Source organism: Macrotis lagotis, chromosome 2 (assembly GCF_037893015.1).
Source record: "Macrotis lagotis isolate mMagLag1 chromosome 2, bilby.v1.9.chrom.fasta, whole genome shotgun sequence".
Lineage (NCBI taxonomy): Eukaryota > Metazoa > Chordata > Mammalia > Peramelemorphia > Peramelidae > Macrotis > Macrotis lagotis.
In genome coordinates, this window is record NC_133659.1 from 301,540,341 (window position 1) to 301,554,074 (window position 13,734).

General features: G+C 34.4%; 1 protein-coding gene and 1 long non-coding RNA gene across 4 annotated transcripts in view; one reads left to right on the forward strand and one right to left on the reverse strand.

Annotated features, from left to right (window-relative positions):
• LRRIQ1 (leucine rich repeats and IQ motif containing 1) overlaps positions 1–13,734 on the forward strand; it is a 252,049-nt gene that overhangs the window by 74,702 nt on the left and 163,613 nt on the right. The window lies entirely within an intron of this gene.
• Positions 4,418–13,734, reverse strand: part of LOC141515171 (uncharacterized) — a 38,542-nt gene continuing 29,225 nt past the window's right edge. Inside the window, exon 3 of the long non-coding RNA XR_012476234.1 lies at positions 4,418–5,592. This is a non-coding gene — a long non-coding RNA (uncharacterized LOC141515171). The remainder of the gene's footprint in view (positions 5,593–13,734) is intronic.

Consider the following 13,734-nt stretch of genomic DNA (forward strand, 5'->3'; position numbering starts at 1 on the left):
TTTTATGCAAAAAGTTTTTAATTAAATGTAATGAAAACCATTCATTTTATCTTCTCTGATCTCTCTCTTCCTTCCTTGGTTATGAACCATTCGCTGTATATTGTTCTCCATTGTAATTTCTTCCTTGTTCCTCATCTGTTTATGTGACCTTTTATATCTATATCATATATCTATTTGGAGATTATCTTGGTATATTATATTAGATGTTGGCATAAACCTAATTTCTCCCAGAACAGTTTTCAATTTTTCTAGCAGTTTTTGTTTCTTAGAATGAGCTCTTATCCCCAATAGGTGGAGTTTGGGGATTTATCAAACACTAGGCTATTGGCTTCATTTGTTTTAGTGTGTTGTGGAGCAAATCTGTTGGCTTTGATAGACATCTCTGTTTTTTAACCAGTACCAAATTGTTTTGATGATTGCTGTTTTGTGTTGCTAGGCCTTCATTTATACTCCTTTCATTATTTCCTTTGAGCTTTTGTTACAGCATATGAATTTTGTTAGTTTTTTTTCTTGTTCTTCAAAGTAATCTTTTGGTAATTTTGTTAGAATTGCACTATAACTAGTTAATTAATTTAGATTATACTGTCATTTTTATTTCATTGATGTGGCTTATATGAAGAATTAATATTTCCACAATTATTTAGATCTATTTTAATGTTTGTAATTAGTGTTTTGTAATTTTATTCATATAGTATGTCTACACAGTTTTTAAAAAATGTGTTTACATAATTTTTTATTTCATTCTTATAGTGAAAAATTTCTCTACCCATGCAGATGAATATCATATCTACAATTTATAGTCTTTAGTTGTTGTTGTTTTTGCAGGGGAATGGAGTTTAAGTGACATCCCCAAGGTTACACAGCTAGATAATTATTAAGTGTCTGAGAACCTAGGTCCTCCTGATTCCAGGGTCAGTGCTCCACCTAGCTGCCCCTACAATTTATTATCTTAAAGAATTATTTGAAACACCAGGAGGTTAAACAATTTGCTTCAAGGCTCAGCCAGAATGTTTAAGAGACAGTTTTGGAGAACAAGTATTCATAGCTCTGAGGGCAGCTCGCTCTCTCTCTCTCTCTCTCTCTCTCTCTCTCTCTCTCTCTCTCCACCATCCCATACTGCCTTCTTCTCTATATATCAGCATTCCTCTTATCTTGGTGCCTATTCTAGTTTGATGTCTGGAGATGAGAACATGCCAAGCTCTCTGCAGGTTTCCTTTCCCCACATCTTCACCACAATTTCCATTTGTAATTCAATGAAGCTAAAAACAAACAAAAACTGTGTATGATGTTTCTTTGTCCTTAATAATTTTTTTTAAAAATGAGTTTGTATTCTTAAGCTACTTTATGCTTGACTCTCATTCCTCTCTACTTAGCCAAAAAAGAGTTCATGTTTTTAGTGACTCAGTTGGTTTCAGTGCTCTTTTGTATTATCCATTGTGGAAACTTTTATATAGATTAAACTTCTCCAAAAACCACAGAATCTAATTGCTGAGGGGAAATCTCAGTGGCTGTCTAGTTTTAACCTATACATGACTAAGAATTTCTTTTGAGCCCTCCAACTCCCCACCCCAAAGTATCATTCAGTTTCTACTTAAAGACCTCTAACGATCCCTTACCTTAGAACAGGTACATAGACCCCTTTGGCAATCTGGTGAAATCTACAGAATACTTCACAGAATATCTTCAGATAATTAAAGGGAAAAATAAATTTCACTATTAATCTAAGTTCAAAAACTCGTAAAGTCATGAATCTATGGCACCAGGTTAAGTGGAAAGCAGAGGATACATTTGAGAGATATTATAAAGATGAAGGATAAAGATATGACAACAGACTGATAATCCTGAGGTTGTAAACTAAGGAGACCAAAAGAATAGGAGAGTCCTTTTAGTGTAACAGGGAGCCTGGGAAGAGGGGAGAGCTTGGGAAAGAAGAGAAATGAATTCTGCTTTTTAAGATTTGGTAAGAATGAGAGGTCTAGAGGACATTTGAACCAAGTGTTCTATTAGAGACTGGCAGTCTGAAGGCAGCTATTGATAGCATGGTTCTAAAGTCAGAAAGACTTGATTCCAAATCCTGCCTCAAATACTAGCTGTGTGTCCTTGGGCAAGCCACTTCACCTCCTTATGTTTCTTGTGAGGATCAAAATGACATAATATTTATAAAAGTACTTAGAATAGTGTCTGCTACAAAGTAGGAATTTTATAAAAGGTTCTTTCTCCCCCCTCCCCGGGAGTTGGTGACCTTCAGTTTGGGTCAACATAAGATGTCGGTTCCTCTCCATACTTGAAATAGTTATGCTTTGCTCAGCTTTATATAGTCCACCAAAGCAGACTGACATCTGTGCATGCACTATTGGCCATCTTCTTGAGTTGCCGTGACCAAGTTTAATTATCTATTGGCCACACACTCAACTGGTCCTTAGAGGATCCTCGGAAGCTTTTGCAGTTCAACAAAAGTCCTTTCCTCTTACCCTTTATCAAGAAAGGAGAAATAAAAGACATGGTCACATGGTTAAAAATTGCCTGAATTCCCTACTAGCAGGAGCTCACTTGTCACCATGTCTTTTCTCTATCAGCTGATATTTCTTTGATGGATTATCTATCCAATGAACTTAGCCTACTGGTCATTCCATCTTCTTTCTTGCAAAATGCATTTCCTCTTCAATTCCACCTCTTAAAATTGCAAGACTCCTTCAAAACTTAGGTGCTACCCTCCTCCATATAAGACCCTTCATATTCTCCTGATTATGAAAAGACATAACTTCAAATGAAAGGGAATCCTTCTGGTAGACTGCAAGTTCCCTTTGTAGCTAATGTATTGCACAAATTTGGAACTTAATAGGTTTTTATGATTCTTCTTAGTCTGATTTTTTAAACCTTTAAACATGGTCCCTAGATCCTGTAGGGTCAAGATCATTGTAGTCTGGAGTCTTTGAAATATACAATGTGGAGAACAGCAGATGGGTCCTCCCCCCCCCTTTGATCAGGAAAGACAAATCAAACCCTAAAATCCAGGGAAGTCATTAAAAGAAGACAGGATTAAGTGAGATGAGAAAAGTTGCCACTCAGTAAACATCACTATGATAGTCCTATAGAATGGATCATTTATTCTTTGTCTTTGTTTTTTCCTTCCTTGGAAGAAAAATACTTCTTCATAGACTAGATACCCTCCCCCCCCTTTTCCTGTCCCAATTCCCTTAAACTGTCCTCTGGTACAGACACACTTGCAAGTCCGTACTCCAGGGTAGAAGAAATCTAGTGCAGAGAAAAATATAACCTTTCTTTTTGGATCAGAAGACAAAAGCCATCCGGGTCTATCGTAGAGAAAGGAAAATTATTCAATAAGTAAATTAGTATTGTGAGACTACTAACTTTTTTTTTTGCTCTATCTCATGTCTAGGCCATTTCCATTCTAGGTCAAACTTAAAGATTTGTGTATAACACAGAAAATGAGAAATATAGGAAAAGCAGTCTGTTTCCATTAATAACTATCCTTATGACTCCAACTTAACTTGATCATCTTCTAGTGCATAGCTTCATATTCCTGAACTGATTCCTTACTCTTTTCCCCAACATTCTTTGATAAGAGAAAGGTATGGAGAGAGGGACCTGTTTTATGGTAAGCTTTGGGATTTTATGAGATTCAGTATCCCTTTGTTTATTTTTGATCATCAACTGTATAGCAAGAAGAACCTTATGGGAATCTAGGAACTGATTCTTTCTTACATATTTTGTCTAGAGCTGGTTTAGACCATCTGACCCAAACCAGCTGGTCTGGTTACTTGGATTTGAGCCAAATTCAATTGATCCAAATTTGGCTAGAATCAGACCAGATTTGAACACACAGTAAGTGAAACATCTCTATTGCATCCCCAATAGAGATATTTCCTTTGACAGGAGAGATGATTTTTCCTCTATTCTCTAAAGTTCTGAAGCAGCTCCTTTTGTTTTAGTGTAAAAGAAAAATATAAATAATGGGAAGCAGATGTAATTTTCCTAAGTGACAGGCCAGAATATAATCAAAACTGTAGCTTTCTGTAAAAGTTTTTTTTTTCTCTTTTAGTATTTAATTTATGACTTTCCAACTTCCATTTAAAAATATTTCCAGGTCACTTATATTTACTCTTAATTAACAAAAATGTATGGAGCTTTTAGTGTATTAAGGGTGTGGTCCTTAGGACTATAGAAAGAAAAAAAAAACTTAATTCCTGCTTTCAAGATAGAGAATTTATATCCATATATATTTTAGTTATACCTATATATATATATTCAATTTATAATCATACACCAAAATAAGAATAAGCAATATGGCATAAAGTATAAATGATAATTTGAATATTGAGAATTTTGCAGATTCTCAGAATGACACTTTCAATATCAAGAGAAACTTTAATGAACATGTAGTCCAATCCCCATCTCCAAAGAGAGTTCTCACTTCATTGTATACAACAATTGAGAGAGTTCTCACTTCATTGTATACAACAATTGATTTTCCTGTCCTTATCTGATGACATCTATCAGAAGGAACCTCCTATTTCTGACACAACTAATTCCACTTTTTTTTCAGCTCCAACTGTAAGGAACCCCCCCCCCCCCATATGAAGCCTAAATTTATCTCTTTCCGTCTTCTACTCAGTTTTTCTAGTTTTAGCTCTGCCTGCTCTGGCTAAATAGGACAAATCTAATCCTTCTTCCACATGAGAACTTTTTAAGTATTTGAAGAAAGTTATCTTCTCCCTTGAGTCTTCTGCAAGCTAAACAACTTGATTTACTTTGGTTGAAGCTCAGGTAGCAGTGACTTAAGGCTTTTCACCATTCTGGTTGTTCTGTTCTCCAGTTTATCAATGTCCTTTCTAAATGCACTTAAAGTATAATGCTTTCCTAGTTTGAGGCAGAAAAAGATTTTTGTTCATTGAAAACTAAATTTTAGAAAATGTACTATAGTCAAAAGATTTAAGAGTAAGTAGGCCAGGATCCTAATATTGGTTCCACCATAGGTTGTATTAGTGTGAGATTGTGTTCATCATCTATATCCTGAGTAATATGGATGAAATAAACTTTAAAATCCTTTCTTGCTCTAATGATCTGCTTCTCTTAGTCCATATGAAGCAGAAATATTCTAGAAGTTCTGGTAAGACAAAAATTGGAGAAAGTTGGACTTGTGTTGGACCTTGAGGGATGGACCAAAGTAAAATGGGCAGAGAAGAGAGTACTTTTGAGAGCAGAAGGCAAAATTCAAGGTAGGCATACCTAAACTAAGTTATTAAGCCAATATACAGTTATTAAGCCAATGTGGCTGGATAGAGGAGAAGAATTCATTAGGGAAATGTTAGGAGATAGGGCTGAAAAGATAAATTGGAGTCATATTGTGGAAGACCTAGCTAAGGTAAGGCTTTTGTACTTTATCTTGGGACCAGTGGAGAGTCTCTGAAGATATTTGATTATTCTGGTGATATTTAGAGAATGCACTGGAGGAGGAAGAACAGTTCAAAAGCTATCACAAGATATCCACTTTCCAAGCGCAGGCTGCCAAGGTTTGGTCTTTGTGTCTCTGTTTATGAATCCAGGGCTCACATTCTTAGTAGAAATTACCTGTGAGCACAAGAAAGGAAAAGTCAGGGAGGGAATTTTCAGTTGACATAAGGTCTTAAAAACCATCCGAAGAAACTGAAAAGTGAGAGAAGTTTAATTGTTTCAGAACTGAATGAGAGAGTGGTTCTGTGGTCTGAAGTGTGACCTTGGGCAAGTCACTTCCCTACCTCTAGGCCTCAGATTCTTCTGTAAAATGAGGGTGTTGAACTAAATGTCTCCTGAGGCCCCTTCCAGCTCCAAATCTTTAATTCTCTGATCTTCATTGGTACAAAAAGTGAAGGGATCTCAAGGAAAAGATATGTATTTTTATTAAATTTATTCAATTTTATTTTAGGGATTGAAATTTAGGCAATAGTTCTAAACTGTTCATGTGTCTGACTGGCTCATAAACAGAAGTCTTTTTTTTTAGGGTTTTTTTTTGCAAGGCAAATGGGGTTAAGTGGTTTGCCCAAGGCCACACAGCTAGGTAATTATTAAGTGTCTGAGACTGGATTTGAACCCAGGTACTACTGACTCCAAGGCCTGTGCTTTATCCACTACACCACCTAGCTGCCCCAACAGAAGTCTTAATAAGTATTTTGCTCCTCAGTTTGTGCCCAGTTTGCTGGGAGGGAAGAAGGCAGGGCAGAACGTGTGCATCATATAAGGCACAGAAATCACTGATCTGGCATTGCCAGGGCAACTGCAGGTGGAACTCAGAAGTCAATAAATCTAGGAGCTTTTTAGGGTGAATTAAATTTTTAAGTTGATAATTTTGTATGCCCCATGAACGATGTCATAAATATCCAAATGGCTCTTGGCAGAAAAAAAGGTCCTCCTACCCTGCTCGAGTCTGGTAATTCTCGTATCATCAGTGACTGCCCCAGTACTACTGAACTGCAAGGCCAGTTATAGGAGCGCTTCTCCCTGCTGTAATTGTAGCATTTGCTATGTGTCCTGTTCTTATTTCTGAGGTGATATTCATACAACATTTTTACAGACAATTATGATTTAAAGATAAATTTGCTGTACATGTTGTGGTTGAGTCATTTTATTCATATCCAACCCTTTGTGATCCCTACTGGAATTTCATTCTCCAGCTCATTTTACAGATGAGGAAATTGAGGCACAAAGGATTACGTGAATTAGTGTCTGAGGTCAGATTTGGACTCTGCTGCTACCAGTTTCAGAGCCCACCCTCTACAGTTGGACAGTTTACCGTCAGAGTATAGACACGTTTCCTCTGACAATCTAAGGAACCCCCCAAATGTGTAAAATATGATTGGTCTTTGAGATAGAATTAATTCCTAAAACTGTTTCAGGAACTGGGACATTTCCATCAAGTCAAGACCAGAAGGTTCAGGTTGGAAAGTTGAGGCAAGGATCAGCCTGCCCTTAGAATCTGAACACACTTTTCTAATTTGATGTGAATAACAGGGATTCAATTTAATGGGAATCATAATGAAAAGAGGTATATATCATAATTGGAGTCTGAAAACTAGGCCTCCCACCTGATAGTCTAGGGTTTTATTCACTATAGTCCACTATAGTTTCTCATATTTTCTTATTCACAAGAATGCTGAATAACTTTTGAAAAAAGTATGGAAAGTTAATTTTCTCTGTGAGAATGGACTGTGAGATTGAGATAAAGATAAATCATTTTGTTACAGCAATTTGAGAAGCTGTTCCTTTACCTCTTGTACCATGCTGTCTCTCTATTGATGAAGCTATCTTTCAATAATTAAAAACACATGATATTACAAATGTATTCATGTATTAATGTATTGATTGATTTTTTTACTTTTAGTTTCTAGTAGTTTAATCCTGGGAGAACATGATTTCGAAATATAGTTATTTAGATGATCTTTAGTGTAAATAACTAATGTGTTTCTACAAATGTTGTTGACATTCAATTATAGTAACTTTTTTGCTTAAATAGATGTAGACCTGGGGTGGCTAGGTGGTGCAGTGGATAGAGCACCAGCCCTGGAGTCAGGAGTACCTGAGTTCAAATCTGGCCTCAGACACTTAATAATTACCTAGCTGTGTGGCCTTGGGCAAGCTACTTAACCCCATTTGCCTTGCAAAATCCTAAAACAAACAAACAAACAAATAGATGTAGACCAGATACTATAGCCCACTAACTGTATATACTGTATGTGTTGTGTGTTGTAGTGGAACAGTGTTTAGAAAGAGTTGATTAGTATTTGCATGCTTAGTGGGGTTTTTTAAATTTATAATATATAAATTACATATATATATATATATAAAATACCTATGAATATATTATATAAAATATATCAAAATGATACATAATCTATGAAATATAAAAGTATAAATGCAGACAAAGTAGTGTTATATTAGAAAAGGAACACTGAATGCAGGGATGTGTGCTGGAAAGAGAGAAGCGTTAATTGAATCCTCAGAAATGCTGGGTTCTAGTCTTGAATCTGCCTAGAGGAGGTTAAATGACTTTGGCCATTACCTCAGCCTTGTTAGCATCAGTTTCCTCATTTATAGAATGAAAGATTTGAATTAAACAGTCACTAGGTTTGTTTATCTTACTAAATATAGATGATTTGGAATTTTAAATTTTTAGTAATGAAAGTAAATATACAAACATTATAAATATTAAAAAATATCTAGATTTAGTTGAACAGTATAAAACTAGTTGCAACCCAGATAGATCATTTGGCAAAATGTAGCTTTCATGATTTGACATGAGATTCATTTATCTAGAGAATTTAGACTATATAGGGTTCTATAAAATATAGATCTGTTGGATACAGCATCAACTATTAACTTCAGGCAATATGTTCCAATGAACTTTACATAACCCCTTGATACCAACAAAGGAATTAGTTGTAAAATTTCCCAATTGGCTTCTCTCTTTCATGTCCAGCCAGCGATAACACCGACAGAACTGAAATACTAAGAAATCACTTTTTAAAAATTAAACCCTAGGATCAGTCTGAAATCTCCTATGGGAGAATGTGTTTCATTGCAGAGATGATTAATAGAACCTCTTAAGTGACAGAATATTCACCAGGAAGTTTTCACTAAATGAAATATTGATTTTGCCCTTCAGTAGGAGAAGCCCAGCTGGAAAAACTAGTGGTGAGATCCCATAACATTAAGATATTTCTTTTTTTGCATTAATCAACTTGATTCGGCACTTTCTTATGTACCATTACTCAACATTGACTTTTACAATTCTTCACTATAAACTCAAGGTCAATCCAAGAAGTACTATCCTAATATATCAAATGCAGTCAGATCAGATAGTATTACTTTGGCATTAACAGGAAGTAGAAAGAGGAAAGTGTTTTAACAGAATTCACAAACACCACTAAAGAATCAAATTTTGCAAATCTGAGATTTCAACATAGCCATGTATATAAATCGGCTGATTTTTTTTCTTTTTGATTAAAATGTTTTTTTCACATAAGGATGACAAGATGGGAAAATGTCCAGGTTAGCTATTCTCATTCTAATGATAATGGAGAAAATGCTCCAAGCAGCCACAAAGAAATGATTCAAAAATTGTGGAACTACAGTCAGGATTACATAGGATTTAACAGCTTCCAACTTAACTAAGTGGAGGTCATGGGATATGATATATCAGAAGGCAAAGGAACTTGGATTACATCTAAGAGTCACCTACACAGCATAACTGAGTATAATTCTTCAGAGGGGTGAGAGTAATGAAATTAAAGGTGTTTAAGCATTCCTAATTAAAAGACCAGAGATGAATAAAAAAATTGATCTTCAAATACAAAACTCAAGGTAAACATAAAAAGGTAAAAAAGAAGAGAAAACCTAAGAAATTCTATAAGGTTAAACTTTTATATTCCTATAATATTTATAACTCTTAAGGACTCTGATTCTACAAGGGCAATTATAATTATACATAGGAGGAAGGTTTGAATAAAAAGTGACTTTGATATGATAATTACCCTGTCACACCATAATAAAATAAAGTGGTGAGAAAGATTGTACTGAAATATAAGAGAATCATGAAAGAACTATTATAATAGAGGGGAATGTGGGGGGTAGGGAAAGCTCAAAAGTAACTCATCAGAATTGACTCAAAAGAGAATAACATACACATTCAATTATATACAAAAAATCTATTTTATCTGTAGGAAACAAGTTTTGGGGTAAGAGAGGGGTAAGGACTGATAGAAAGGAGGTGTTGATCAGAAATAAAATACTTGAGAGGAGGTAGAGGGTAGGGATAATAATCATACTGTGATCATAATTATAAATACAAATGGAATGAATTTACCCATAAATGGAGGCAGATATCAGAATGTATTAAAAACCAGAATCTTACAACATATTGTTAAAAGAAAAAAACACATTTGAAGCACAGAGACACAGAATAAAAATAAGGAACTGGAGCAGAATCTGTTATGCTTCAGCTGAAGCAAAAAAAAAAGACAGGAGTAGCAATCAAGAGCTCAAATAAAGCAAAAGTAAAAATAGATATAATTAAAAAGAAAGATACCATAAACAATGAAATAATATCGATACAAAACATGCACCAAATAGCATAGCAACTAAAGTTTTGAAGGAGAAGTTGAATGAGTCACAGGATGAAATAGATAATGCAAAATAGATAATTTTGATTATACAGAATTAAAAAGTTTTTGCACAAAATTCGTGCAATAAAAATTAGAAAGCAGAAAACTGGGATAATTTTTTTTATCATTTATATCACTATTTAGAGAACTGGATTTACTTTAAAGAATACAAGTCATTCCCTAGTTGATCAGTAGTCAAAGGATACGAACAGGCAGTTTTCAAAGAAATAAAAGTTATTTCTACTTGTGTAAAAATGCTCTAAATCACTACTGATTAGAAAAATGTATATTAAAACAAAAGTGAGGTACCTCCTCACATTTATCATATTGACTAATGTGACCAAAAAGGAAAATGATAAATGTTGGTGGGATGTGGAAAAAATGTGAAATCTAATGCATTTTTGGTTTGGAGTTGTGAACTGATCCAGGGATTCTAGATAAAAATTTGGAACTATGCCCAAAGGGCAATATAGTTTTCCATATCCTTTGATCAGCAATATCTACTAGTTCTCTATCCCAAAGAGATCATAAAAAGGGGAAAGGACCCATAAAAATGGGAAAAACTAGTTATAGCAGCTTTTTTTGTTGAAGCGAAGAGTTGGAAATTGAGGGTGATGCCCATCAACTGGGGAATGACTGAACATATTGTTTTAATATGACTGTGATGAAATACTAATGTTTCGTAAGAAATCATGAACAGGTGGATTTAGAAAAACTTGGAAAAAGCTTAGATGAACTGATGTTGAGTCAAGTGAGCAGGACCAACTACATTGTATGATGAAAAATTATGAATGATAGAGTTATTCTCAGCATTTGTTTATCAGATTGTTTACCATCTCAGGGAGGGGAAAGGGAAGGAAGAGAGGGATAGAATTTGGATTTCATAACTAAAATATTAAAAATTATTTTAATATGTAATTGGATGAAATATATAGTTTTTAAAAGAATTTAACAAATTCTTAAGAATTTCTATATAAAAGGCACTGAAGAGAAAAAGATCAATTAGCAAGATAACACCCCTACCCTCATGAGGCTTAATTTGGCAAAAACAGACTGCATTATAATCACTAGGTTCATTTGATAAAATAACATTTTTCTATTTCTGCTTATGTGATGGATGAACAAATTGATTTTTACATGGAGAATCATTTGGTAATTTGAAAAAGAACCACTTTTCATTAGTATTAAGAGTATTCACAAAAGTTACTTTGTTTCTGTAGATTGGGGAGCATTTTAGGTCAATGGCAAAAATTTAATTGAAAATTTAGGAATTCATGTATCCCTACAAATTTTTCCATAAATCCAGAGAATTTGTATCCTCAACATGCTTTTCCTCTTTTGATTGGCCTTGTTATTATAATTACCAAATAAAAATCAAAGAATTTTTAGAAATTGAAATTGTTTCACACACATATATATTTTCATATATATGCATATATACATATATATATATATATATATATATATTTCTCCTCAAATATATTCACTCTAAAACGGGAGGGGGGGATTATGCAAACATCTGGATTTTGGGCTACTGCTTTTTTCATTTTTTTTAAAGTAGTAGAGATTCAAGCTTGCATTTGTTAAAATCATTGAAAAATAACTGGAAAAATTAATGGAAATATAGATCCCTTCTAAAATTTTCTTTTCTCCCTCAAACATGAAAGCATTTGTAATATGAAAATCTCTACCATATTTTTCAGGAAGAATATGCTTTATGAGAGTAAAAAAAAGGACAGTGCTTCCATTTTATCCTAGAAGCAATAGGAAGGCTTTGGAGATTTTCCTTTTGCTTGTTTGCTTTTTGTTTGTTTTTCTTCAGGGAAATGATATAATAAAACCTGTCCTGTGTTAAAAAAAATGGATTGAATTTAGAGTGAGACTAGAGTAAAGGATATCAGTTAGGAGATACAGTAATAGTTCAGAGAAATATGATGAGGACTTGCACTCGTTTGATGGGAAACTGAGGTCAGGGAGATCCATTTTACTGTGATTGATATAAGGTGTGAGGGAAGGAAAGAGAGGAGTCAGAGATGATTCTAGGATTGCAGAGCTGGATAACTGGAAGCATGATAATACCCTAACAGAAACAGGAAGTTAAGAAGAGGAGTGAAAAAATAATTATTTTGGACATGTCAAGTTTGAGGTACCTAGAAAACATGTAGTTGAAAATGGGCCAGAGACAGTTGGTGCTTGGGCACTTGAACTGAGGTAAAAGATTAAGGTTAAATATATAAATGTAGGGTTCATTTGTATAAAGGTGATAATTGAATAAATGAAAGCTAATGAGATCACTAAGGGGAAAATTAGAGAGAAATTAGAATAGTATGACTCAGGACAGAATCTTTGGGGCCAAACTGTAGTTCAAGAGTCAAACCTGGAGGATAATAGCTTGAAGGTTTGATCAGGGTAAGGTTTTTTATTTTTATTTTTGTTTTTAAACATGTAAAGACAGGAAGAGGTGAGTGGATATAGAAGATTAGAAGGGATAGGTATAGCTGAACTTTGACAGGTGGAGAATTTATGAAAAGACATAAAAGTTGCAAAGAAGCTATGGGTTGGGGTGGCTAGGTGGCGTAGTGGATAAAGCACTGGTCTTGGAGTCAGGAGTACCTGGGTTCAAATCCGGTCTTAGACACTTAATAATGACCTAGCTGTGTGGCCTTAGGCAAGTCACTTAACCCCATTTGAACTTGCAAAAAACCTAAAAAAAAGCTATGGGTAATTAAGCGGTAGAGATCATAGAGAAGAGCATTGCAAGCACAGGGGATGCAAAGATATGGAGGTGGGAGATGTTCAAGTACACCAAGCAAGTAGAGTAGGTGGTTTAATCATGATGGAATGCATAGAAGGGAGTTAAGTGTAAGGAAATTGGAGAGGTAGGAGAGGCTCAATTTATGAAGAACTTTAAATGCCAAACAAGAGGTGTTGGTTTTGTTTTGTTTTTTTATTTCAGAAGTAATAGGGAGTCACTGAAACTTCCTGGGGAGACAGGGTTAGGGAAATGACATGCTCAGACTGACATTTTAGAAAAAAGTACCTTGGCAACTGAATGGAGAATTAATTGGAACAGGGAGAGACCTGAGGCAGGAAAACAAAGTTGAAGATTATTGCAAAGATAATTTTGAGGAGGGTTGTGGCTATGTGAATAGAAGGATATGCATTTATGAGCAATGTGGAGAAAATAGAAATGTTAAGATTTGATACTGAATAGATGAAGAGAAAGAGTAAGGAGTTGAGGACTATTTCTGGGATTGGGAAGACAGGGATAATGTTGCTGTAGAGAAGCTCAGAAGAGGGAGAATTTTGGGAGAGGAGGAAGAAAATGATTTCTGTTTTGAAAATAATGATTTTAGATAGTTTTAGGATATAAGTGTCCAATCTTTTTGATATCTGGGTCACATCACCCTACAAAAGAGTCACATATAGAATTTAATATTTATTTGTGATGATAATATAGTAATAAAATATAATAAAATGAATAATAATGTAATAAAACATTTTCTTTTAAAACAAAAATAGCATGCCATTTTAAAAATTGACATTTTATTTTATTTTTCCAATTATTGTTATGGTT